This window comes from Puma concolor, chromosome D4, assembly GCF_028749965.1.
Source record: "Puma concolor isolate L17-30 chromosome D4, mPumCon1.1.hap2, whole genome shotgun sequence".
Classification (NCBI taxonomy): Eukaryota; Metazoa; Chordata; class Mammalia; order Carnivora; family Felidae; genus Puma; species Puma concolor.
Genome location: NC_141679.1, coordinates 79,912,333 through 79,935,620, shown reverse-complemented (window position 1 = coordinate 79,935,620; position 23,288 = coordinate 79,912,333).

Here is a 23,288-nt window from a genome sequence, read left to right as displayed (position 1 = left end):
ATTTAATCTCCTTGAACCTCTGTTTCTTTTTTTTTTTTTTAAGTTTATTTATTTTGAGAGAGAGAGAGAGAGAGAGAAAGTGAGGGAGGGGAAGAGAGAGAATCCCACTCAGGTTCCACTCAGTGCAGAGCCCAACGTGGGGCTCAGTCTCATGACCACGAAATCACGACATGAGCTAATATCAATAGTCGGACGCTTAACCTATCGAACCACCCAGGCCCCTCGAACCTGTGTTTCTTTATCTGAAAAAATAATGTGTAAAATCAGAAGACCTGTTTTTCAGGTCTGTTATGATGATTTCATATGTAACATTGGGGTCAGCATGCTCAGGGGGTTGTTGAGAACTCTGTAAGTTTGCAGATATATTTTTTTTAAATGGATATGGATATGGCTGCTTTTCCAAATATATATATATATATATATATATATACTTATATATTTATATTTATTTATTTAATGTTTATTTATTTTTGAGAGAGAGAGAGGAGTGGGGACAGAGGATCCAAAGTGGGTTGTGCACTGACAGCAGAAACTCGACGCGGGGCTCGAACTCACGAACCGTGAGATCCTGGTCTGAGCCGAAGTCGGACACTCAACCAACTGAGCCACCCAGGTGCCCCTTCCTAAATTATATTCCTGGATTCATGAGGTCATGGGCCAAATATCCTGTTACGGACGTTCTGTGCGACCTTGGGAAAATTCCTTTTTTTCTGTGGGCCTCAGTGTCCCCCTCATCCAATTCTAATTTTAAATTCGATGGGCAGTTTTCAAATGTTAGCACACAATGAGAGTGCACTGGGGTGGGGGACAGGATAGACACCACCCCCAGCCACTTGCAGTAGGACTAAGGTGCAGTCTGGAATATGCATCTCTTTGCAAGCATCTTGGGAGTATCTGACCTAGGTTGTCTCCAGACACACCCTGAGTAACATCAGCGTGGATGATCTCCTGGCACTAGCCTTCCCTTTGAGAGGTAAATGTGAACTTGTCCAAGACCAATCCTCTGAAGGCTGCCTGCTCAGAAAGGGAGTTGGCAAAGTTCTCTGGAAGCCAGGCATAGCTCAGTGCCCAGCCGGTCAATTCAGGTCAACTACAAGGGACTCCCAATCACAACATGAGCGGGACTCCGGCCACAAATGCAGACCCGGCTGGGGTGCCCCAGCCCCGATTATACCGACAGACAGGGTCTGCTTCTTTAATCATAGAACTTTAGGAGCCCTCGGGGAAATGCAAACCAAACCCACAATGAACTAGAACCCCACACCGGATAGGGTCACCATTATAAAAACAAAACAGAAGACCATAAGTGTTGACCAAGTTGTAGAGAAACTGGAACCTTTGTATATTGCTGGTGGGAATGCAAACTGGTGTAGTTTCCACTCCAGAAAACTGGATGAAGTTTCCTCAAAAAACAAAAAAAAATAGACTTACCTTATCATCCCGCAACCCCTCTTCTCCGTATACATCCAAGAGAACCAATGCTAGGATCTTGAAGAGATGTTAACACTTTCATGGTGTTTGTGGCACTAATCACAATAGCCGAGATGTAGCAACCATGGCAATGTCCACTGATGGATGAACAGATAAAAAAAAGAAAAATGGAGGGAGGCCTGGGTGGCTCAGTCAGTTAAGCGTCCCGACTCTCGATTCTGGCTCAGGTCGTGATCTCACAGTCTAAATAAATAAATAAAGTAGCATATACACGCAATGGAATACTCCTCACCCTTAAAAAAGGAGCTCCTGCGTGACCCTTACAAGGACATCAGGCTACGTGAAATAAGCCCACAGCCAAAGCACAGAAACAGCGTGACTCCCCTTATCCAAAGTGTCTAAACTAGGGGCGCCTGGGTGGCGCAGTCGGTTAAGCGTCCGACTTCAGCCAGGTCACGATCTCGCGGACCGTGAGTTCGAGCCCCGCATCAGGCTCTGGGCTGATGGCTCAGAGCCTGGAGCCTGTTTCCGATTCTGTGTCTCCCTCTCTCTCTGCCCCTCCCCCGTTCATGCTCTGTCTCTCTCTGTCCCAAAAATAAATAAACGTTGAAAAAAAAAATAAAAAAAAAAAACAACAAAGTGTCTAAACTAGTCAAAGTCACAGAAGCAGAGGGGGAAATGGTGGTTGCCAAGGAGTGCGGCGAGGGGGGAAGGGGAGTTGCTATTCAAGGTCCTTCGTGGCCTCACGCCTGCTTCCCCCTCCAGCTTCAGAAGCTTCATTCCCCACCACACACGCTTTCAAAGCTAGCACTGCCGGAATGCACGGATGGCTTACCGCATCTCTTACCGGTGCTCTTTCCGGCCTAAATACCTCTGTCCATGCTCTTTTCTGCTCTGGGAACTGCACCCTCTCCACCCATTCTGGCTCCTATGCATCTTTCAAAACCGAAATCAGACATCGCCGCCTTCAAGAGCTCTTCCCCGAGCCTCCCAGAGACGGTCGCTGGAATACTCACCTGCCCTGAATGAGCTTTGTTTTACTCCCGCCACAGGATTGGCACTTTCTGTGCTTATAAGTATCACTCTCCTTTTCGACTGCGAGCTTCTTGAGGGAAGGAGCCTGCATCCTATGCGTTTCTGCATCTGCAGCACTGTCCCTTGTAGCGTTACCGTGTCTGGGGGCTCGGCCCCCGGGTGGCGCACCAGCATTCCCTAGACTATGACGTGAATGATGCCCCTGGAATTGAGTAGGTTCTCAGGACCTATCTGTTGAATGAATGAATGAATGAATGAACGAATGCATGAACAAATGAATGGCTAGAAGTATAGTTGGTACACATCACACGCAGCCCCCAAATGAACCAGTCTGTGTGACGATGGTAGTGACATAAGCCCTCAGCACCAACGTCACCTCCACGGTCCACAAAAAGCCTACACCTCGTCGGTGTGCTTCCAAATGCTGCGTGCCTTGCCGGTGCTGTTCTGCACTGGTTCTCGGGCAAACACTCTTCGGAGAGGCGGGCCTGTCTCCACTGACACCGTTACTCAGACAGATAAGCACATAAAACAGTCATGTTGGCTTCTGCTTCATTAGGAACTCAAGGGGAAGGGGAGAAAGACCGTCAGCGTTTGCCACTCAGGGATCACATCAAGAGAGGGAGGAATTTTAATTTTTTGAGTTAGTGAGAGGTTATTAAAGTGGCACAAGGGAAACACGAGGTCGGGTGTCTCTTCCGACTCCGAGTGACATCCATGGAACCCTTCACTCGCGTTCTCCTAAACGGGGATAGGCCACCAGCAGCAGAGAGCACTAGAAAGTGAGTCTCCCTTCGGGCTTAGAAGGCTTCAAACAGATTTATTTATTCATTTACTCAGCCATCAAATATTCATGAGCACCTATGTAACCAACATGGCATTAGGGGGCAGGGAATTCAAAGATGACTAAAACCAAACCCAAGAGCTGGAGAAACTTGCGACTCAGTGTAGCAGCCAGGCAGATACATTGTCATCAAGTCACAAAGTTTCAACATGATAACAAACACTCCCTGAGCCCTCAGTCTGGACCGCATAATACATTCCAGGGGTTAAGCCCGGGAACTCTTTCTGTCTGTGAGATAAGTGCTGTGATTATCTCAACTTTGTAGGTGAGGAAATGGAAGCACAGAGAGGTTGAGTGGCTTGCCCAACATCACACAGCTGCTGAGTAGCAGAGGAGGGATTTGCACCCTGGCTGTCTATCTCCAGAATTTGTGCCCTTCAGCGTCCTGCTGTACTGATCTAGGCATTTTGCTTTGGGATCCATTCAGTCTAGAGCTGTGGAGAGTTTCTCGAAGGTGGTGACTCTCGAAGCCAGGTTTTGAAGATTAAATCGGGTCACCAGATATGCATGGTGCATAGATTGCCATGATTATAACCAAAGCAGGTGTGCGTAGGATGGTTCACCAAGTAGCCAGTTAATACTGTGACGATAGCAGGAATCATAATCAAATCAGCCTTGTCCCCATGCCGCACACTTTCACATCTAGGGCGGATGTTGCCAGTCACACACAACACCCTTCTTAAGTAATGTCTGGGCAAAGAAGGAAAGACGCCCATTACCAGTGATCTATTAGTAATATGTAGGGATGGGCTGGGAGTCAGAGCCTCAGTGCCATTGGCCCTTTTCAGGGTAGGCTACTTGTTGGGTCCTCGGAAGGGACTGGGAACGGATGGGGCTGGACAGCAGGCTGAGAGGATGGTAGCAGGTGCAAAGGATCACGTTAAGACTCGGGGATGGGAGGGTGGTTTGTCATGTAGGTGATGGGGATTCGGGGAAGCTTTAGAGAGGCTGAGAGGAACATGGATGTGTGCACGAAGGACCCAGTGATTTCAGCTGTTGCCTCTCTCTTCTGTCTCACTCACTCCACCTTGAACCCTGGCAAGGGGCCAAGCCAGCGATCAAAGCTTCCTGATGGATGCTAGTCAGAAGAAAGGGCATGGGATCCTCACTCAGAAAGACTCAGAGTCACCAGGAGACCCCAGAGTTCACTAATTATTAAAGACAACCTTATTTGGGGAAGGTTAAGGATCAGTAGCACAACATTGCAGCCTGGTGTAGGAGAAGCTACAAAAGTTGGGAAGGACGAGTGAAGGAATAGTAACCTCCTTAAAATGACCAGGTATTAGGACCAAGGATCTTTGGGAGTTTGGGGCAGTTGGCTTCATCATCATGGGGGTGGGAGTTGCCTCCTTCCTTCTTCAAACCATCGCTTCCTTGATTCTCTCAACGTGCCTTACCCTCTTTCCTCAGAGTTCCGGCATCATGGAAAGAACTCTGTTGCATGGGCATTGTGTGACTGACTTTACCACAGTCTCTGTGAACCTCAGTTTCTACATCTGTAAAACAAAGGGGTTGGATTAAAACACAGAGGCATAGTTGAGTCATGTACGTCCCCACTCCATCAACCATGCCCTGGCAGACATTGTTAATCAAACATGGCGTCCTTTACCCAGTGAGCCTGGAACTGGCCCCAGAATCCTTCTCAACCCAGTGCTCCAAGATGCCCACCCAAGTTGGCAGATGATTCCAGTTCTACTTGTGAGGCCTCAAAACTCTCTTCCACCTTGGATCTCATTGGATTCTATGAAAAATCATTCGTGGGAGAAGAGGAAGAAAGCTCCAGAAAGATACATTGGTGCCATACATTTTAGGAAGGCCTTGAATGCCAGCCTGAGTATAAACGACTTTGACGTTTCAAGTAGAGCCACCATTCAATATGTTCAAAGCAACACAACAAATGACAGCCGAGTGGCTTCATTTTAATCGGCCAGGGCATAAGAGGCCATGTTTCTATTACAAGGAGATCTATAAGGAATCACACCCATTAATGGTTCCCATTAAATTCAGGGCATGTGGGGAAAATTGTAGTTTGATTTAGTTTAGCAACATGAAGATATTGGCAAGATAATCACATAAAAGCGACACCTTTTATGGCTGGGCTATTTGATTTTATGTTAGCAGGTTTCAATTTCTCACATTTTTATGATGGCATATAGGTTCCCCCATCTAATGTATGCATTAGCCAGAGTAAAGGTTAAATGGATTGTTTCAACATTCAGGATTCAAACCTGATAATAATGATAAAATAATAATATCCCTTGTGTCGAACCCCCACCCGCCCCCGAACTGAATCCATCACCCCTCCCTGGTCATCCTCATGCCAAGGAACAATGGGGGTGGGGACAAGCCAGCGGGGGCAGAGAGGGAAAGGGTGTGGGCCCTGTAGTCACAGGCCCAAGTGCAAATCAAGCGGGGTGACCGTGGTTAAGGTTTTTCCTCTCGGGGAGACTTCGCTCATGCGGCTCCTACAAAGGTGAAGTGGGACCATGTCTGTGGCGTGCTTGGTCCAGTGTGGTGCAAATGGACCCCGACAAATTCACACTCATTCATACCTGTAAGATGGACAGGGGAGCCAGAATGAGAAACCGTCTTCTCAAATTAAATTTCTTATTTAGAGAAAAATGTGAAAGGGCCATTATTTCTTCCTTGGAACATAGTTCTAAAGGCCCTGGTGGCTTCCTGCCGTGTACCGGGAGATAACAGCTGGGTCAGATGATCTGACCTCTGGGGGACTGCTAGAAATTAGCTCCTCAGTGACAGAGACAGGGGCAGTGGCGTTATTTCATGGGCATTGTTTTGCGGCCGAAAAGGAGGGAGACCAGAGGGGAGGCCCATAGAGCTCTTCCCTTTTAATGTCCCGCCAAGCCCTTGGGTCCATTTAAGCCCTTAATTCATCTTCTTTATGCCTCTTCCTTTCCCTGATAAGTTTTTGAGGAGTCTTTGAAAGAAAGACTAATATTACCCAGGCTGAATGTAATTGGCATCCCCCTCCCTCGCCTTTGTTGAAAATCTCTGCCTTCAGAAACCTTGCTCTCCATCAGGGGCTGAATCTCCTTGAAGAGAATTCGAGCTGTCCCTTTAAATCCATTCCTCTGCCTTTCAGTTTGGCCCTATTTAAATATTCCAGACAATTTCAAGACTTAATAATGATGAATACGATTAAGATTAGGGTTTAATAAGAGTGTTAAGAAAAGATTTTTCATTCCGATGGAGGTGGGCTGCTGTGAAAATTGAATTGGCATCAGGCCTCCCAGGCCACTTGGACCAGGATGGTCCCTCACCTCTCCCAGCGTGTTAACTCTCTCGGTCCAGAATCCTAGGAGGGATCCGATGCATGCTTTCACATCCCTTGCGGAGAAGACCCCCGTCCTCATGCTGGGCAACAGGGTGGTCATCCTCATACATCAACCTCAGCTGCCCACTCCGTTGTTTCAAGACCTTTGTTAGGGTTTGTGGGGAAGGCTTGGACAGAGAGGCATGGGAACCTGGACACTACGAATGAATATCTGTCCCAAACTCGACCCATCCCCCGCTACAAGGGAATCAAGGCTAGATGTAGCAATGGTGAACTCCAAAGGGAAGTCATTCCAATCCTGGTACTGTGAGCCCCCTCTTAGTCCACACCTGAATCTTGGCTTTTTCCCATACCTGAGCTTCACCTTATGGGAGAAGTGAAAACAAATAAAGAGATAAGGCCTGAACTCAAGAGAGAAAGGCCCAGACCCGGGTGAGCAAACTTTTTCTCTAAAGGGCCAGGGGACATATTTTAGGCTTGGTGGACCAGTCTCCAAGGCAGCCCCTCAACTCTGCCCTTGACTGCAAAGCTACCATGGACAGCACCCAATCCGATGGCCCCAATAGGACTCATGAAATGTACATTTCATTTCAAAAGAAATATTATTCTCTTGATTTTGTTTGTCCCAACCTTTTACAAATGTAAAAACTATTCTCAGTGGGAAAGATTTGGCCCGTGGGCTGTGGTTTGTAGACCCTTTGTCTAGACTTTTTAAATTACAGTTGCTTCCACCCCACTGGTAAACGTGACCCGTTCATTGTCCTGGAAACCAAACAATCCAACTAGAAAGCATTCCTGGGGCGCCTAGGTGGCTCAGTGGGTTTACCATCCGATTTCGGCTCTGGTCATGATCTCACGGTTTGTGGGTTCCAGCCCCACATCAGGCTCTCTGCTGTCAGCACAGAGCCTGCTTCTGATCCTCTGTCTCCCTCTCTCTCTACCCCTCCCCCACTCTCTTGTGCTCACTCTCTCTCTCTCTCTCTCAAAAAGAGACATTAAAAAAAATTAAAACGGAAAAAAAGAAAACAAAACAAAACTTCCCACCTACAGGTCTTCGGCTGCAGTGGGGGAAAATGACATACCAGGACTCTTGACCTGGTCTTTAGTTGCTTTTCAGGAGTCTCCTGCCCCTCCCCTGAACGTAACGTAAGCCCCACCCATTCTGACCTGGATGGCCTCCCAGCTGGATGACAGCAACCACCTCTCTCTCGGTCTTGCTTCCTGTCTTTCTCTCTGCAGTCCCAGTATCCAGCCCACTCCCTTCTGAACATAGGGTTCCTCGGGCTTCTTCCTTTCTCCAAAGCCTACAAAGACTCCCCCATGTATTGTGGATCAACTACGAATCCCCTTTCTGTCTTTCAGCGATCCCTGGACCGATGACCCGCCTTATCTACTCAACTATCCCTCCCCCAGTTCTTAAGGACAAATCCTCTGTTTCTGTCTGGTCAGTCTGCCTGACGCAGGCCTGTCCACGACCTTTCTCTCCCCTGCACCATTGCGCATACAGTTCCCATTGCCTGCAATGGTCTCCCCTTCCTCCTGCCCACCCTCAGGGAGACTTCCTGACCTTTCTACACCTCCATCTCCCCACCCTTCCGCCTTTCTTGGCCTGTGCTGCTGCCTTGGTCATATGACCACACCTTTTGTTTATATTTATCCATCTCTTAGCAGGCACTACTCTGTGTGAGGCATTACACCAGAGGCCAGATCTCTGGACAAATTCAGCTGTGTCCCCTGATTTTCAGGGTCCTGAAACTGTCCCATATTCTTTAAGCCTTGCTTAAAGAATAACCTGGTCCTGCCCACGGAGAAATCAATGGTCATGTTTTATGCTGCCTTTGTTTTCTCCCTCCTCCCTCACCCATGGTGCCTAGGGGAGGCTTGTATACACGGAAAACATTCTATGAAACCTAAAATTGGATGGTTGTTCTGTGCGTACAGATACGTGGTTTCCCACTGAGCTTAGAAAAAAGCCCCCACTCTTCAAGACGATCAATGACAAGAGCTTTTGTGATCCAGTCCTTGCTTTCATTCTCTGACCTCATCTTTCGCACACCTTCTCTCTCTCCCCATCCGAGGTTTGAAGTGGTCTCGCTCTGGGATTCAGGAGAACTGAATACCAGGTAGGATCATACCTACCAACTGGGTCAGAAAGCCTGGCGAGATCGGAAAACCTTTCTAGGCTTGGGTTACCCATATGGACTTGATCCCCAAGGCCCTTTCTCGTTTGGCCCTTGATCCTCCATGATGGTGGAAGAGAAGCATTGACACCAAATCCCTTTCTGATTCTTACCCACCTTGTTTTAGCCACTGCTAAAACATGAGTTCTTGCACCAGTGGCCTTGAATGCCATGTTTAGAGGCTGTAGAAAAAGCACCGGGCTCTTACCTATAGCTTATTTGCCGGGCTGGGTTTCTTAAGCCCAGTACCGCTGACTTTTGGAGCTGGTGGATGGGCTCATCCAACTCTATGGATGGGCTGCCCTGTGCAGTGTGAGATCTTTAGCAGTGTCCCCGACCTACTAGATGCCAGTATCGTGCCCTCTTTCCATCATTTGTGACAACTAAAAATGTCTCTAGACATTGCCAAGTATCTCTTAGGGAGAGAAGATCACTCCACTTTGAGAACCACTGCCAAAGGGAGTCAATAGGCGTTCTTTTCGAATCCAAAGATTCTCTGGTTCTCCAGATCACTTCTTCACACCCCCCCCCACCTCACTTTGGCAATGAGGCAGCTGTGAAGCCCAGGGAGGAGATAGGGCCTCCTCAAGGTCTCGGCCATCTTATCGCCTCATTGCCCACCGCTCCCCCATGCGTCCTCAGGTTGAGCCCCACTCAGGTGCTCAAGCCATCCCCGTCCCTTCAGGCATTCGTGGCCTTGCACATGTTGTTTCCTCCATCCTCTCCTCTTCCCTGGCAACTAGCGTTGTGTCTGCAAGGCACAACCAGTGCCATGTTCTCATTCTATTAGTGCTGTCATCGTGGTGCATCTGAATGCTGCCCTCTTCCTCTCTGCCATCTCCACTGCGAGCTCCCGGGAAAGAGGGGCTATGTCTGAGTCGGCTTTGATTTGGCACAGAGGCTGGCGTGGAGCAGACACTCAGTAACTATTTATTGATTAAATAAATTAAAGGTCATCTAGTTCAGCTGCTTTCAAGCTTTTTAAACTAGAGCCTCCTTGGCTCAAATGAATCTTACACAGAAGCGTAAATGAACAAAAAAGATAAAAGCGTGCTCTGATTAAAACCGGGAGGTGGGGTCTAGACACTCCACTTTCCTCCCCATCACCGGCCCTTCCCTCACCCCGGCCCCTTGCCCTCACCACCATCACGCGGCAGCCCCAAGGGAGCTCCAGGGGGGAGCTGGGTTTAAAAATCACTGATCTGGTCCAACCTCCTCTTGATGCTTGAATTCTTGCCAACGAGCTTCCTGATTCTCAAACTTGGCCGTCCATCAAAATCACCCCGGGACAGTGAAAGATCCAGATTCACACACGTTACGGTTAGAGATTCCGGTTCAACAGGTCTGTAGCTGGGCCTGAGAATATGCATTTTAAAGAATCTCACCGCGTAGTCAGACAGCACGGCTAGGTTTGGGCAACTCCTACGTACATATTCCATGGTGAGTACTTCCTACAACCCATTCCTTTTGAAACTGCGCTGACGGTTAGAAGCTTCTTGTGACTCTTAAGGCTCTTAATTCCTTGTTACTCCACGGCCCCTTGGCGTTCACACATTCTAGAACAGCCTACCCAGTTGGTTGAACTTCGACTGTCAGCAAGTTTCAAAAGGGAAAGCTAGAAGGAAGGGCCGGCCAGATTTCATTGGATGTTATTTTGGTTATCCTTCCATATTGTCCTTGCCCCACCCCGGAAATGAAATGGCTCGCAGGCTTGGGACAGATATGTGAGCTCTGGCGTGTGTCCATGACAGGCAGAAGAGGCCATCTGGAAGGTGGCAGCTTGTCAGCAGCTCCAACAGCCCCCAAGTCTCCACGTGTCTCCCGAAGGCTCTGACTTCCTTTGACAGCTCAATTCGCTCTGAGGCCTGGTGAAATCGCTTCGGAGAGAAAAGGACCCGGAACGAAAGGGATTCTCGCCAACGCAACCCTGTACCCAGGTGAAGCTGAAGAACGAATGTTCGTGAAAGTAGACAGAGCCCAGACTGAGCCCAGCTCAGGTTCCATCACCAGCTGGCGCTGGGATCCTGGACTCACCGCTTGACCTCTCTGAGTCTGTTTCCTCATCTGTGAACAAGCGATAACACACTTCCGTTCTAAACTCACTTCAGGAAGTGTCAGATGCAGTTGTGGACCCGAGTATTCGTGTCCACTGTATTGTAAAGCACTGAGGTGTGCTAGCTCTTCCTCCAGGGCTCCGAGGAGAGGCTAATAATCACGATAATCACAATAGCTGCCATTTATCGAGCACTTATGTTCCAGACGCCGTATTCATGTAGTACGTAGATTACAATGGGATTACGACAGTCCCATGGGGGTCTTTTCCCCCGGTTAACAGGTAAGAAACAGAGATTTTGAGGGGCGCTCGGGCGGCTCAGTCGGTTAAGTGTCCGACTTCGGCTCAGGTCATGATCTCGCAGTTCGTGGGTTCGAGCCTCACGTCGGGCTCTGTGCTGACAGCTCAGAGCCTGGAGCCTGCTTCAGATACTGTGTCTCCCGCTCTCTCTGCTTCTTCCCTTATCACGCTCTGTTGCTCTCTTTCCCTCTCTCTCAAAAATAAATGAACATTATGGGGCGCCTGGGTGGCTCAGTCGGTTAAGCGTCTGACTTCAGCTCAGGTCACCATCTCGCGGTCTGTGAGTTCGAGCCCCGCGTCGGGCTCCGGGCTGATGGCTCAGAGCCTGGAGCCTGCTTCCGATTCTGTGTCTCCCTCTCTCTCTGCCCCTCCCCCGTTCATGCTCTGTCTCTCTGTCTCAAAAATAAATAAAAAACATGAAAAAAAATAAAAAATAATAATAAATGAACATTAAAAAAAAAATGGAGACTCGGAGGGATTAAGTAACTCCTCCAAGCTGGTAAGTGACAATCTTTGGTGGGAGTCTGAGGCTGCCTGAGACTAAAGCTTGGGTTCTTAAGCACTACATGGTGCAAAGAGGGAGGATCTTGAACGAGGAGCATTCTCGCTGGAAGGAGGGTCATGGAGAGGGGGACCGAGGTAGGAAGGTGACAGGTTTAGATGGGGAATAAAGGTCATTGGAGAAACTGGAACACAGGGGAAGAAATGGCAGATGAGGGCTAAACAATAAGACAGAGGGAGAACATGGAGAGTCTTGGATGTGCCATTGAGAAGTATGGATCTGACCAAACGTGCAGTAGGGAGCTACAGAAGGCTCTGATTGTTGCATGAACCGTGGTGAGCCCTCAAAGATTTAATGGATGGATGGATGGATCTGAATTTTATCTATCACTGTGGAATGAATCACTTCCTGGCATTCCTGCCTTTGTGCAATTTCTTCCCCCTTGACCATGGGCTGCCGGACTCATTTGCTTGGAACAAATAGAACACAACCAAAGTGGTGAGATATTCCTCCTGAGATTAGGCTACAAAAGACTGCAGTATCTCTCTTGCTCCACTCCGTCCATCTTGTTCTGTCACATGCAAATTACCACGGTGTTAAGGTGTCCTATGAAGAGGCCAGCATGGCAAAAAAAATTGAAGTCCGTCTCTGGCCAATATAACCTGTAAGGAACAGAATCCTGCCAACCTCGTGAGGGTGTTTGCAAAATATCGTCCCTCATTTAAATGTGGAGATGAAATGACAGGTCTGATTGAATCAGAGGACCTACCAAAAGATGGAAGGAAGGAAGGAAGGAAGGAAGGAAGGAAGGAAGGAAGAAAGAAGAGGAGAAAGGAAGGAAGAGAAAGAAATCATAGTTTTCCACTTTCCAGAGAGGGAAGGGGGAAAATAGTTCCTCACATGAAGATTACAGAAAACAGGACAAAGCAACCTATAATTTAAGACAACATTCTTTGCTAAGAACAACATGTGCTATAGGAATCCAGAGAAAGGCATTAGGTATCCAGGGTGTTGGTTAAAAATACATCTAAGTCAGATGATGTGGGTTTGATTACATTTCAGTGCATGTGAAACAGAGATGGTTAGTTGTCTCCTGTCATCTGTTCTCTCCTTCCTCCTCTGTAATGCCACTCCCAAGTGTTAGCTGGGGAATTTGATCTATCACTGTGTAATGAATCACAAAACTGAGGGGCTTAAAACGTCCACAATTACTCATTAGTCTTTACAGTTTGTATGCATCGAGAATTTGGGAGAAGCTTGGCTAGTGTTTCTGGCTCAGGGTCTACCTCGTACCTTGGAGCTGCAGTCATCCGAAGGTTAACTCTCTCTGCAGGCCTCGTGCTTCCATGCCGGCTCACCCGGGGGGGCTCTTCTACGTGTGCACGTCTCTGCAAGGCTGTTGGAGTGTCTTCATGGCATGGTGGTGGGCTTTCCCTAAAGTAAATCACCTAAGGGACCAAAGCAGACCTCCCTTTTCTGTGGTCTTGGAAGCCGCATCGTGTTATGTTACTTTACGTTACATTACATTATGTTATATCATATCACACAAACCCTACTGAGTGTAGGAGAGGACACACAAGGCCATAAATAGCAGGAGGGGAAGATCATTGGAGGCCATCTTGGAGGCTAGCTCCCATGGCCGGACACATCCTTCCTCACAATAAAGGAACATCCTTTGAAGTTAGGTACGGCCGTGTGACCAAGTTCTGGCCAATAGGAACTGAGCCCAACCACTACCGCCCACCTTCTGAGACTTGTCCTCAAAGAGAGGAGGCATCCATTCTCCTTCCCTTTTCTTCTCCCTGGTGCTTAGCCGCGAGCTCCACGGAGGCAGCTGAAGTAGCCGTCTTGGACCGCGAGGTGGAAGCCGTGTGTTGAAGATGTTAGGGGAAGAAATCGAAAGAGCCAGACCCAGTGAACACGAAGCCATCGAGAATCCTCTGGATTGTCTAAATATACGAAGGAGGAATGCACTTATGTTGCATTCAAGCCACCGTCGCATTCGGTGTTGAGTTTTTTTAGTGTTTATTTATTTCGGGGAGAGGGAGAGACTGAGTGTGAGAGGAGCAGGGGCAGAGAGGGAGGCACGGAATCTGAAGCAAGCTCCAGGGCCTGTGCTGTCAGCACAGAGCCCAAGGTGGGGCTCGATCATAACCAACCGAGCCACCCAGGCGCCCCTGCACTAGGTTTTGTGTCACCCACGGGCAAATCCTATCTGAACTCATACTGGCAAGTTGCTTCTTTTCTCTGGGGGAGAAAGGGGCACAACCACCTAGAGATGCTGTGAGTGCTGCATCATGTCAGGTACGTGAAGTGCATGGCATACAACGGGGTTCACAGGAAGGAGCACTTGATATTGTTTTGAGTTATTATTATCCCCATTTTACAGATTGAAGAACCCAGCCAGGTGACGAAGCCAAGGCTTGAACACAGGTCTGTTCTCAAAACCTGTTCTCCTAACTATTACAAGGCAATGAGTCACTCTTTTGGTAAAGGTGGTTTTGGAATAGGGAATGTGAGTCTGTGGGCCAACGGGGGGATCTTCAAATGCTCTTGGAAGAAGAGAGGCAGGGTAAGAGCCAAAGAAATGAAAGCCCCATGTCTTCCCTTATGGAGGTCCCTTCCAAGCCTAGCCTCACAATCCTGGGATGCTCAGAGGACATAGTTTTTGTGTCACTTGGTCCTTGATGCTGCCCCCCCCACCCCCAAATGTCCTCCGAGGGCAAGATTTGGGAGAGGGACTGCAGCAGTAACTTGAACGTGACTTCTTTTTGACTGGACTCTGAGCCAGCGCTCCTAACCAACCCTGAAATCAGTGCTTTCACCCTCGTTTGGACGATCAGGTGTAAATATACATTTTAATTTTACATAATTAAGTCAGTGATTTGCTGCTGATCCGATATGTTTGACAATATTTTGGTGCCATCTGTTTCCTAATTGGACTTAATCTCCAAAAGATGTTACCAAAATAGCCACCAAATAATTACAAAAAAAAAAAAAAAAAAACAAACCAGGATGCAAAAATCCTCCAATCCCCTCACTGCATCCGTAGATATACATAAACACACAACACAATTTATTTCAACATTTGTAGCTCTTTTAGGCATTGTGTGCATGTGACTTGATGGCGCAGCATGTATGGAAGGCATTGAGGAGATACAGGGGAAAGCACGTTAACCCCAGGAGGTGAGTTCCAGAGCTGACTGTGTGACCTTGGGCAGGTCAGTTTGCTTCTCTGGGACTCGGCTCTGGTGGGCACACCACCCGTGTCCCCAACTGGTGCTCCAATATCTTCTTCACTGCACACTAAACCCATCAACAAATGGAGCACATGATAGAACGTTCCTCCTAGGAATATTGGAGTTTTAGGTAAGAGAATGTCTGGAAAGTCCCTGGCTTGCGGCGAGCTCTCAATGAAGATTAATTGTCATGCTAAGGTGGCTGTAAGGGTGTTGTGTGAAAACCTGCTTTGAAAGACTGAAACACAAGGGCTTTAAAAGATTTCTCAAAGTGAGTGCTACTTGTCCATCGCTCAGAAACATTGTTCTGTGGACTTTGAAAAACTTTATCCACCCTTTAGAGACGAAAAACAAGGTAAAGAAGGTTACAATGAATTATACGGTGAGTGACTTTAGAAACTGCATTTTCCACAGACCAAACAATAGCTCTGGTAGTCCAAGAAGACTTCGTTTCCGTTTGCCAGAAAATCTTCGTCACAGACTGCTTTTTTTTCCCAGCTTTTATTGAGGGCCTTTATTCCCCCCCCCCAAGAATGCTGAAATTATATTATTTTTCCTCTGTGCCTCCCTCTCTGGAGAGAATTAATTAATTAATTAATTCAACAAATATTTTTGAGCACCTACCAAGTACTGGGCCCCCTCTTGGCACGGCGAAGAACATGCACGTTCTAATGAGGGGACTACATCCACGCGTCCCACGTGATGTGCGGTGGTAAATCAGGGCACGGGAGTCGATCAGGACGGCGGGGGGTGACATTTTCGGCAGGGCAGCAAGAGAGGGACTTGATGAAAAGGTGCTTTTCAAGAACCTTGATTGAAGCAAGGGAATACGCCTGTAGGTATCAGGAATTAGAGTGCTCCGGGCTGAGGCCACGGTAAATGAAGTCCCTAAGGTGCAAGGTTGCTCATTAGAGAGCCTCCAGGAGGCCAGTATAGCTGGAATTGCGCGAGGGAACAGTGCGGGAGTAAAGGAGGTCAGAGCGACAGACTGGCCTTGGGTCATGGCAGGGACTTTGGACTTCATTCTACAAGGATGAGAAGCCTTTGCAGGAACCTTAACGTGGGAAGGACAAGGTAATGATTTAGTATGATGATTCTGGCTCTCGTGTCAGGAATGGCCAGTATGAGCTGAGGACAGAAGCAGAGAGAGCAGGATGGACCCCGCTCCAGCACCCGCTCAAGCAAGCAAGACCATAGCCACCAGCCACTGCGAGGAGGGGGCTGGAGGTGGGGCCAGGGACGCAATTCTGGATGTGCTTTAAAGGTGCGTCCACCAGGGGGCGCCGGGGTGACTCAGTGGGTTAAGTGTCCATGTCTGCTCAGGTCATAATCTCGAAGCTCATGAGTTTGAGCCCCAGGTTGGGCTCTGTGTTGACAGCTCAGAGCCTGGAGCCTGCTTCGGATTCTGTCTCTCTCTCTCTCAAAAACAAATAAACATTAAAAAAATAAATAATAAATAATAATAAATAATAAATAAATAAAGGTGTATCCGCCAGGATTTGCTGGTGGAGGAAGTGTTGAGAAAAGAGATGACTCCAGGCTGACTCCGGGATTTCGCCCTCAGCAACGGAGCGTGCTGGGTGGGGAGCAGAGCACGTTTTCAAAGGAAAAGATCTATGTTTGCAAGGGGATCACAGGTTCCATTTTGGACATACTGGGTCCATCTTAAAAATGCAATGTGGATTCACCAGCCCGCAGAAGGTATTGAAAGCAGGGTCCTGTAGCATCTGTGCTACAAGAGAGCTAGGAAAAGGTGACAGCCATCACCCCAACATAACTGGCCAGGAAGGGAGACTGAGAAGGAGCAAGCAGAGACACAGGGGAACAATCTAGAATGCAGGGGAACGGTCTGGTAGGCAACTCTATTCGATTCCCTGCGGCCACCATAACAAAGTACCACCAACTGGGTGGCTTAAAACAAGTTAATTCTCTCACCCTTCTGGAGACCAGAAGTCCACAATCAAGTTGTTCCGTCTGCAGCCTCTAGGGGGAGAGTCTTCCGGGCTCTGCCAGCCTCCAGTGGTGACCGGCCATCCTGGGTGCTCCTTGGCTTGTGGCGACCTCCGTCTAACCTCTGCTCTGTTTTCTCGTAGCTCTCTTTCTTGCGTCTGCTCTGGGTGTCCCCAAGTTTCTCTCTCCTCATCAGGACACCAGTCATTGGGCTTAGGGTCCACCCTGTTTCAGTATGACCTCATCTTAACTTGACCTTGCTTCCAAGTGAGGTCACATTCACAGATCCTGGTGGTTAGGCCTTCCACCTGTCTTTTTGGGAAACACAATTCACCCCACAAAAGAAGGTAATACGGTCTCTGGTTGACTGCATTTTGTGTCTTCTGTCAGCCCTGCCTGACAATCGTAGTGAATATTCGGATTATAATTCTCCCTTCATTGGTGATTTTGGGGAATTCAGCATAATAGCATTTTTCAAATAGCAGTTATGTGGCATGTTAAGAAGGCGTCAACCTCAAAAACAGTTTGCGGTGATGAGATACAATGAAGCAATGCTGTGATAAACATATACATTTTTAAACATTGCAGGACTTTTCAGTGCCTTTATTAGGGCACTTAATGGGCATTAGAAATCTCTAAGAATGAGTACAGAGGTATAGCATTCCCAATAGTTCCAAGAACCTTTAGGTCACAGAGCATATTATGGTCAGAAGGAGGGGAAAGCATGGGTGACTGAGGTGTGGGATTTTGTGGGAGAGCTCAGATACTGAGGAATCAGGGAAGACAGCCTTACAAATGACATATAAATAACCTTCAGTTCTTTATCCTCTGGAAAATGCTCTGTGCATATTGCACCATCTCCTCAAAATCAGCAAATTCCATTATGCAGATGAAATCCTGTGGAAACAAAGCTGACATGAGGAGAGAGAGGGAGAGAAAAAAAGTTTAATCTACCTCAGACATTTGATTTCATTTTAACCTTCTCGGGAAAATGTTTCTTCTGTAATGTTTCCAATGGATTTGAGTTGATCCTATTATGCTCAATGTTCATTCATTCTTTTCCAACGAATATTTGAATGGAGCCCACCGAGGGCCAAGTACATTATGAATATTATCCCATTTAATCCTTCCCGTGTCCTAAAAGGTTTTCCTCCTTTTATCGGCGAGGAAACTGAGGCTGAGAGGGTTGGGGCGACTTGCTCAATGCCGCACAAATAACAACGGCAGTGAGGGTATTCAATCCAAGGGCTCTAAACCCCATCGTTCTTCTACGTGATTTGGAATAATTTTTGCTTACTTGTTCATTTGTCTGAAAGGAGGAAGGAAGAGAGAGAACATCAGATAAGAGGAAGCAAGTTAGGGGCTCCTGGTGGCCAGCTGGTTAAGCGTCTGACTCATGATTTTAGCTCCGGTCATGATCCCTCGGTTTGTGAGATCGAGCCCTGCGTCGGGCTCCTGGCTGATAGTGCAGAGCCTGCATGGGATTTTTTTTTTTTTTCTCTCTCTCTCTCTCTCTGCCTCTCCCCTGCTCGCACCCTCGTTCTCTCAAAATAAATAAATAAACATTAAAAGAATTTTAAAAAGAGGAAGCGAGTTATTAATAATAGTAGCTAATGATGACTGGATTTTTACTCTTTGGCAGAGGTGATCGGATTGAACATCACAGCGCTCTGATGAAGTGGGCGTTTTGTATTAATTACCGTTTTACACATAAGGAAATGGAAGCGGAGGGTCGTTCTCCAGCTACTAGGTGCTATGGTTGGGATTAGAACCTCGACTCCAGAGTCTTGACTCCAGAGCTCAGAACTTCACTCTATTTATTTTTGCTTTTGGGGTCTTTGCGTGGTGTTTTCCATCTGATGGCAGCGGGAGGTTGTGGACCGTAGACGGCAGTGGTTAGTCAGGGTGCTGTGTAGAGAAGGATCGTCTGGGCTCCGTGAGAGAGGGTGACGCCTGCCCTGGGGCCAGAGGTCACGGGCACGTCTGTGTCGTTGTTACTCTGGCTTAGCCCCTCCACCGTTCCGAGGCACCTGCCTTGTTTTTTGTTTCCTTTTCCCTTTTCTCCAAAGTGCAAAGTACAGGATGGGTAGTTCCCTGACGCAGGGCTCGTTGGGAATCATGATGACAATGGTTTCATTTAAGGGTCTATCGCCCTGGGAGATGGGGTCAAAGGGGGCTTTGGAGGCAATCGCGATGCCACCAAATGACACCTTGGCAGGGCGCTGTCCTCTGAGGACACTTCCGTACGCCTCTGAGTGAGCCAATCCCCTACTGTGGGCGGGCACGGTAGATGGGTTGGAGGAAATGATACCACCTCAGGGATGGGGTTCCAGGAACCCAGCGACTGCCTGGCACCCTCGCAGTTTCCAAGCAGCAGTGACAGGTTCGGACACCCATGTGCAGCCTTCGAACCCAACAGCCTTTGCTGCTATACTCTACTTGTCCTCCTGGTTGGGTGTGGTCACCATTGCCGCTAAGGTCGGAGTTGGGACGAGGCAGGCGACGTGAGGCTTGGGGGTATAGTCGGGATGGGAGGAATGATGGGCACGGTCAGGAAGGAGTCACGTTTGGAGATAAAAACCATCCAGTAGCTTTCCTTCTCTTTGCAACCATCAATTCTTTCCTATATTGAATAATAATAATAATAATATGATATGAATAACCAACACTTATAAGGTGCTTACTTATAAACCAGGCGATGCGTTAAATGCCTTGACTAACGGGTATTATTTAATCCTGCAAAGGAAGCCCAGGTTGACAGGTGACACAACTGAATCACAGTGAGGTTTACCCGTTGTCTCGGCTGGGAAGTTTCCGAACTGGGATCAAACGTGGGGGGATCTTAGCGCCTGCTCCTCTGTCCCCGTTAGCTCCACCGTCAGACTAGCTGGGAACCATGGACACCCTTTGGGTATCTATTTTAAGATTCCAAAGCTGTTGTTTGCTTCCAAACAGCAGCTCTGCAGCTGATGTAACGCACAAGCACAGACGTGCAGCCCTGCACAGAGTTGCGTGCACCGGGTCGGGCCGGGCCCCAGCCAGGCAGTCACGCACCTGCTATAAATACAGCCATTTCAGCTGATGCGGTCGGAGACTCAGTGTCTCCCTGTCCGGAATTCTGACTTCAAATACATTTTTTTCCCCCCCAGGCCTCTGTCTTTTCTCAAATACCCATATAAATCTTCAAATTTGTTGTTACTCTTCCTTGGATCTTTTTTTTTTTTTTTTTTTTTTTGCTTCCTGCGTCTCGTTTTAAATAGGAAGAAAACTGCTTTTTTAACCCAAGGTAATACCTCATTTAGACTTGTCTTGCCAATCAGGAAATGAAATACAATCACATCAGGCCAGACTTTAAATTCAGCCCTGTCTTCATATTTTGCCATTTGAGTCCTGAAATTTACACAGCCTCGTTCCCACTCTAATTGATTCTTCTAACCTGGCCATGACTTTTACCATCCTGTGGTTAGAACACTCGGCCGGCCTTATTTCTCTGCTGTCAGGCCATATATCACCTTTAAAGGGACCCACACTGTCAGGAAGTTTATGTCTCAAATTTAAGATTTCTTAAATGAAACAAGAACTGTCAGGCAGTTTAAAGAGTTTAATACGAATAATAAAATGTTCAAACATGAGGTGGGGTTTTTTTTTTTGTCCTGAAAACTTTATTAAAAAAGACATTAATATTTCGCTGTATCACAGACATACCAAATTTCCTTCAGCCCATGAAATGGCCAAAATAGGACGTTTCCCTTACGAGGAGAATTTGTGACTGTGAAATCCACCCTAAGTTGAACAATGGTGTTATTTGACTTGCATTCGCAAAGGGTGAGACTTGCCTTGCCTGTTAAAATAAGAAAGAAATTAGCTATGATGATTGAGGCTCCAAGAGAATACAGATAATAGGTTTAGTCTGCTTCAGAAATCACAGTGTTTTAGACTCAGGGAACCAACAGTGTGCACATTACATTATGTCGTTATGTCTACAGGGATAACCACAGATTGCAAGGGGCTTGGTCTTGTTGGGACACACACTAGGTTGAGAGACAAGTCTTAGACTCCGATTCAGCAGTGTCCCTTAGAGCCGCCCTCTACTACACGAGTTGAACCTTCACAAAAATCTACGGGCAGTATTATTATCCCCATTTGACAGATGAACAAATAACAGAGCGGTTTCAGAAAAGCTCACAAGAACATGCCGCAAGAACCCGGGAAAGTCGAGATCTGAGCACAAATCTGTCTGGTGCCCCGTGTCTCTCCTTGTAGCCACTGCGTGAACTTGGACTAGTCCCTTCCGGTCTGGGCTTCAATTTCCTTACGATGGTTCAAGGAAGCTGATCCTGGTAATCTTCCTGTTGCTTACGAAACTGAAATAGACTTGCGTTCTGTGGACCTGCCCTTGAGATCCAGAATCCTTTTACAGGTTGTGCAGGCTCGGGCGAGCTGTTCAGCCCCCTGAGCCTCGGTTTCTGCATCTGTGAAATGGGGGTAAACCCCTTCACTAGAGATCAGAGTAAATAATGGAAATAACAGTATTCTTATTTGTTGTTAATCAACTCTTAAAAAGAGTGTCATTTTTAAGCCCAGGCTTATCTTTGGTCGTTAAAAATGATTGCAATCGAACCAAACCTGGAAAAGAGATATCACATATTCATCACGTGGAGGCGGCTTGAAAATATCTATTACGTTGCGTTCAAATCTAAGACACGGCTGCCTGGAAAAGGAGTTTGCAGAGTGACTAAAAGCAAGGGTTTCACAATCACACGGACTTATCTGCTCTACTATGTACTAGTGATATTATCTTGGGCAAATGGCTAACGGTCTCTGAGGCTTGGTGGCCTCTGTGAATGGGAGACACAGCGGGGCAACCCCATGTGGTTGATGTGAGAATGACACGGGACAGTGATACCCGCGAGGCACTTGGCACAGCTTGTGGCCCCGAGCAGGTGTCCAGTCAGCCTCGGTGAAGGAGAGAACCTCTAGCTTGGTGACGGCAGGTAGGACACGCTGGGTGGCTTTCTTTATTAAATTAAAATAATCCACTTAACCTCCCAGGCCTCTTTGATTTCACGGCCCTCCCTGTCGCCTTCCCGGCGGGCAGCAATATTAAGCCTGCAGGAATTGAATCTCCCTGCAGGGAGCAGCCAGGACAGGGCGGCTTGGATGCAGCAGAAAACAGGGATGATTTAAATTTCGAATGCAGAGTGAATTCTTCACTAATGAAGACTTAGTTTCATCTGAGTCCTTTGCTCTAGGTGAGGATGTGTGTGCAAGACCCCATTTATCTGTAGAGAACCCCATGAACAGCGGGACCCCATTTGAGCAGCTGGAAGGCTGAGGCTTGAGGGCGGATGGGTGATTTGACCGGGAGCATTCACGTAATCAGTGTTGGAGCCAGAACGCAAATCCAAGCCTCCCGCCACACGTATATACACGGAAACACAACTATGTGTGTGTTTACCTAAATAGACATGCATGCATGCAGTTACGCAGGTGCATACGTATATGTGCGTTTATAATAATTCAAGAATTCAACTGCACACATATACGTATGTATGTAACATATGTACATATAATATGCTCATACATATACATGCATATATACCTGTGTGCATGTGTGTATACATATCATATATGATAGAATATCTATATCTGTATCTGTATTTATATATCTATATCTATATATATCATCTATATAATATATCTATAATATCTATCTATCTATCTATCTATCTGTTTTCTTTGATCTGGAGCTGTCGCCCCCAAGAGAAAGGAAGTGAAGAGCTTTCCCAGAGAAATGTCAGGGCGAGTGCCACAACGTCTGAGGTTTTTAGAAGCAAGGCTGGAAGAAGTTGGAAAACATTTTCTGGAAACTTCTCTTTCCTGCTCTCAGACTTTCCCGTCCTCAAGAAGGGCACAAGGTGCTGCAAAATCAGTGACTAGGAGAAATTCTCCAGGAAAAACAAGGACCATTTTAACAAACTCTTTGCTCTCTTAATGCATGAATCAGAAATAATAAGAATAAAATATACGCTTATTTATATCGGGTTATAAACTCCGGGGCCAGACTGGAAACATATGGGCGGGGATTCGGGCCAAGTGTTGCTAGATCTTCTGATTTTTCAAGAGAAAATAGAAATCGGGAGTTTTACGTGAAAACTCCCAGTTTTTAGGTATCGGCAATGGATTTTCACAATTATTTTAACAATGTGGGGACCAAACAGCATTTCTGTGAGCGGGCGATGGCCCACGGCCACCTGCCAGAGATGCTGGCCTTCCATACTCAGCGCCGCATCACCTCGACCGTGCTGGCGTCTCATGGTCAGGGATGGCCTCATTCCACTTAAAGGTCTTTCTGCCCTTTGAACTTTGGTTGGAAAATGGGGGTTCTTGCAGAACAGGCCAGAGCTGAGCACCAAGGATCTTAGAGCCCAGCACCGAAGGTCCACATTCCTGAGTCAG